The sequence below is a fragment of the Pholcus phalangioides genome, unplaced genomic scaffold (assembly GCF_987345545.1).
Source record: "Pholcus phalangioides strain wild (caught in Gottingen) unplaced genomic scaffold, Ppha-v1.0 ptg000029l_1, whole genome shotgun sequence".
NCBI lineage: Eukaryota > Metazoa > Arthropoda > Arachnida > Araneae > Pholcidae > Pholcus > Pholcus phalangioides.
In genome coordinates this window covers 4,127,229-4,133,181 of record NW_028301619.1, presented here as the reverse complement: position 1 = coordinate 4,133,181, position 5,953 = coordinate 4,127,229, and positions in this window count along the sequence as shown.

Genomic DNA, 5,953 nt, shown 5'->3' with positions numbered 1-5,953 from the left:
TCTTGCAGGTCCCTTAAGTGAACTGGAAATGTGTTGCGTGCTACCAAAATCATGAGAAACTGCAACGCGAGTCACTCAAGTCATCTGTGAATATGCCCCTGAATGATCTGGAAATGTGTCGCTTAGTTCATTTCTACAAAATTTCGTTTAAGGTCGCGGGCCACATCAGATGACTCCGAGGGCCACAATTGTTCCGCGAACCACCCCTGTATGGGCTATTCATCCTTCCCAACTGACTAAGGCCAGGGTTACACTATAAAAGTTCGATGAAAGATCTTTTACAAAACTTAAAAATGCTACCGACAACCGATAGGCTTATTGGCTGTTTTTTTTCCCTTCAACTATTGTAAAAGATCTTTTATCAAATTTTTATATCGTAATCCTAATATCTGACCCTAATCAAATCTGAAACTATTTCAAATAACACACACAATGGATAACAATACCGAAAATCATCAGTGAGAATTTTAAAACGGCGGCCATTGGTTTTTAGTATTGTTATCCATTTATACATATGGATATTGAAGATATTATTCATTGTTGAATAAATTATTTGGACCCTGTCTAAGTGGATGTCTCGTGGAGCATGACTTGATGAGTCTCTATTTCATTGAACGAATCCCGTCCAACCCACAAAGTCGAGTCGAGTCTAGTTGACAGTGCCTTTTATATCCGTTGACTTCCTTTTATTGGGTGTTGCACGGTGCATGGTGTACTGCATATACGCCTCGCTGAACCACCATAATAAACGTTGACGTGGCCATTTGATCGTAAAGACGAGGCACCGAAATTTTCTCGTCGTATTAGCACACAAAATATACAGATAATGCATCAAGTAATAATTTCCTATTTGGTTAATGCCGGTTTTTTTTTTTTTGTATGTAGCTGCCTGTCTCTCTCTGGTATATAAACATGATTCCGTTTTTCTACAACATAAATGCCCTTTGTTTTGTTTGTGTTTTTTTGCGTATACTCATATTGAATGTCGGAGGAACATGTTTAGGATTCCGGAGAGATTTCTTTAGGACGTGCACATGCTCAACCCATGCCCAATGTGGTCCTCGGATTCATTTGATTTCGCCCGTGACATCAAACCTAAGTTCGTGAAAATGAAAAATTTACAGATGATTTCAATGACTGTGTAATCCCACATCTCCCTGGCCAGATCATTGAAAAAAAAGGACCAGCGGCATATTCGCAAATCGCTTGAGCGGCCCCGTGCGACAGTTATAGATCACTTAAGTGACCCTCGGTACAATTCATCATTATATCACTTACGTTTCACGCGGCACAGTTCCAGATCACTCAAGCAGCTTGCAACACATTCACGGATCACTTAAGTGACCCACGATGCTGTTCCAGGTCACCTTAAGTGGCCAGCAGAACATTTTCAAACCAATGAAGTGACCCGCAACACGTTTTGAAACCAATTAAGGGTACTCAACTTTTAGGAGGGTGCGGGCCACTTCATTGGTTTGAAAATGCGCCACCTAATGGGTCTCCTATCTTTTAACGTGGTGAAAAACTTTCTTAGGCCGGGATTACACTATAAAACTTTTTAAAAAAAAAACCAATAAGGCAAATTAGTTACATTCGCTCAAATGTAACCGATACGCTTATTGTGGTTGTATTTTTGAAATTTTATAAAAGGACATTGGTAAAACTTTTATAATGCAATCCCGGTTTTATGTAGAAATATTATATATATATATACATATATATATATATATTAAAAAAGATTATTTATCCATTGATTTATTTAAAATTTTTAACCATATGTATTTAATTGTGCATGCCAGTACAAAAAATTTACAGATATCTCTAATATTTATCTATTTTTACAAATTTTTTCAAAAACTTATCAAAAACAGCTTGCGTGCATGATAAAATAACATGACATCACAATTCAAAATAAAGGAAACTGTTCAGTTCATAAAATGACGGAAAAGATTTGAGATCAATTCATGAATACTTAGGTTATAAAAAAATTTAAATTTAAATTTTAATAATTAAAATTAAATTTAAATTTAAATTTAAATTTAAATTTTTTTAAATTAAAAAATAATTTAAATCTATTAAAATTAAGCTATTTTTTTAATGCATTTTATTTTTAAATTTGTAAAAAATTAAGTATTGGAGATATGTGAAATTTTTTACTTGCAGAAGATAGCATAGGCCTGTGCAATCAGATAAATGTATGTGGTAAAAATTTGGATTAAATCGATGGATATATAAATAATATTTTAAATAATATTTCTACGTAAGATAGTTTTTACCATGTCGAAATGGCAGGAGACCCCTTAAGTGATCTGTAAATGTGTTACAAGCTGCTTGAGTGGTCTGAAACTGTGCCGCGGGTAACTTTAGTGATGTGGAACTGCACCACGAGCCACTAAATTGATCTGTAACTGCACCACGAGCCACTAAATTGATCTGTAACTGTGTCGCAGGTCACTCAAGTGATCTGTGAATATGCCGCTGGTCCCTTCGATGATCTAAAAATATGCAGCGGGTCACTTTCATGTTGAATCTCACCGGGGTAATTTAAGTGATCTATAAATTTTTCATTTTTGCGAAATTAGGTTTGAAGTCACTGGCCCCATTCAGCCCTCGGGACATGGGTTGAACATGTATGCTCAAGGATAAACATAGCTATGAATTTCATGACAATACGCATTTCAAGTGCATCATCGTGCTCTTACTAAACTCTTACAACAACTTATAGGTGTTGATAGAAGACTTCATTAAGCTAACTGCGTTCGTTCATCCCAATGCAACACACTCGAGTCACATTAATGTGACCACCAGCTTAAGAAAAACTGCTTTCTGGTCCTGATAGCGGCAAGATGGTCTGTAAGTGACACAATAAGATGCTAGAACGTCTGTCTATTATCCAAGCAGTCTGCAGTAAAGCTGCCGGAAAGTGAGTGGTGGAAGATCGTGTCTAAATGTACTCCATTGGGTCCAAATGTGAAGAATTGGAAGACTGAAAAAGAGTATCTGGAATTCTTGGTCATGCTGTTTCTGCGATTTTCAGACACATTTTAGAGGCACATAGTATTTCGTATTGCCGTTCTGTAAGATCCTAACTGCCCAGGGAAGACAATAAACATTTATTGATATACATGAACGCCACGGATATTGCCATATTTAAAATTATTAAAAGTGGCTTCAGGCTTCAAAATTATTGAAAGTCACACGTTTCTGTCAACGCGAAATGGTCCTATTCGGTTCACGCGGCGTAGAAAAGCCTGCTCCTAAGGAAACCCGTCTTAAAAAACGGTGTTCCTTTGTAGCGTAGTGGTCTAGCGTGCATGTCCGGTAAGTGAGACGACATCGGTTCGATTCCCCGCACGCATCAGTCAAGTCTTCGTATGCTTAGTTACCGTTCATTTCTGCATCAGTCGATGGTCACACAAGAATTTGACTAAAAAATTTATTATTTCCTTTTTTCAGTGCTTCAGAGCCACCCTTAGTGGATATGCGACAGGTTCTGTCCTATTGGGCCACGGTGGCATTTTTTTTGTAATAATAAAATATGCTGTCTGCACTGAAGTGATTCTGAAAATCTAAATAATACCGTGTAAGAAATTATGTGATAGAAACTATTCGTAACGCGAAGGGGTCCCCACGTCTGGTAAAGGTGGCCCTGCTGTAATTAACTGGCATTCCAAACATCATAAAAAATTCAATGAAGATCTCGTGAGAAAATATAAGAAATTTTATGTTGGTTTGTGATGTTTTTCATGGGGAAAAAGTGTTAATGGCTGTAAAGTTTTGTTGGTATTTATAGATTCCAGATTGGGGATAGGGTCGGTGTTGTCAGTAAAGTAGTTGAACTTGACACAAGCTAAGCTTGACTTGTTTTCTTTCACCGCTGACAGTGAAATTTAGCTTCAACGCTGTCAATCAAGTTAGAAGACATTCATGTTATGTGGAAGACATTGAAATACTTTAGCTGACAGATATTTTAGGTAAAATAAAAAGTTCAAAACTGTTATGAAAATAAATAAAATAATCAACTTTGGAGATGTGTGATGTGAAAGATGAAATTAGTTTTTCGTAACAATTTATGGTTTTTTTTTTGGTGCAGCATATTCAAACGTTTTAGTTATAAATTATACCGTAAATTGCGGAAAAGTTGAAATAATATCAGGCAACACCATAGTTTGGTTCTACAAACTTTTCTCATCTACCCTCCCCGCTTTCTGACCTATCCCATAGATAGGATCCCATATCACAGCGTTTCTCAACCTATGGTCCGTGTGGACCATATCTACCTTATCTACACGGACCAGAGGTGGTCCGTTTGGCCTCCGTACTGTAAATTAAAGGTCAGTCAAATTGTTTCAGATACTTCTCTGGTCCTTGGGTTCAGAAAGGTCAAGAAACGCTGCTATATCAGCGTAAATAAAATTTGCTTAAATTAATTAGTAAATTCAATCGAGGAATCAATTCTATAAATAGAAATGGTTTCACTTCTGGATGATGGTGGAGGGCAACGAAAAGAAATTATGGTCCATGGGGGGCAAGGACGAAAAAAATGTTAGGGAAAACTTAACCAAGTTTACCTGCTACAAACTTTCTTGGACATTTACGGAATTACTTCAGTTTGGCAAAAAAAAAATCCATGCCAAGAATCAAATTCAATTCAATTTGTATTTTAGCAAATACAGTGAAAGCTAGCTACAACAATACTCGATACAACGAGATAAACCCCTCTACAACGATATTTTTTCAAATCTTGTTTAGAATTACCTGTAGTCGATTGTTAAACTCTTCTCGATACAACGATAAATCTCTCTATAACGATATTTTTTAGACTTTTTAAACACATTTAGCTACAAAGGTATTTTTTAATAATTTGCACAAAATCATTTTGAATTTGAATTTAAATTCGTTACTTGTTTTCGTTCTTCTCTGAATGCGTCTTATAACATCGGTATTTTACCCCACAGGATCACAGAAAGCGCTAAAAAAGTAACTGGTATTGCTACTTTCTGTGTATGACGTAATAATACAACGGGGTAAACAACTTTACGGAAGCAATGCATCTAATTGAATTTTATTAATCAACTAGGATCAACTACAATTTTTTTGCGACGAAAAATTACATAAAAACACTATTTTATACCATTTTCTAGTGGTACTAGTAATGCTGATTCAGAAAAGGTGACAACAAGAGTATAAATCTGATGACATGTGATGATGATGTTGCCTCTCGATATAACGATAATCAGGGGCAGTCTTATGGTGGTGCGACCTGTGCACAGGGCGCCAAATAACAGGAGGCACCGAAACAAGTTGGGAAAGTTACACATGACTAAGAAATAACCTTAAAAAATTTTTTGTATTAATTACTGCCCAAAATATATGATAAATTCATGAGCGAAATATTTTCAGAATTAATGAAAAAAAATTCATTATTTCAGGGATACCTATTTGATTCGGGGCCCTGGACTCAGACTCTGTGGCCCCACTCGTTGAGAAGCGATGGACTGGTTCCACTAATTTAGATAACTGAACATTTTGTTAATCAGAAATATTTAATTCAACATTTTTCAAATTGGAAAATAGACCAATTGATCGCAAAGTAAATCGTGTTGTTGGTTTTGGGTCGTGGCTGAAAAAAGGCCAAGAACTCCTCTTATCAATATGCTGAGACGATTGGGGCTTATGTGGTGCATAGAGAAATATTTTTATCTTGACGTTGGGCACCTTAAGGAGTCGCGACACACCATTTGGTTTATTGTGGACACGAACGAGGGTGCCAAATTTTTATCTTGCCAGGACGTTACTTTGTTTAGACCGGCCCTGACGATAATCCCTCTACAACGATGTTCCCACAAAGTATCGTTATATCGAGGTTTCACTGTAATTATTCGAATGTCATCTTTAGTTTACAACGAATAAAAGAATCATGTAAATTTTTTATAAAATTATTTTTGGACAT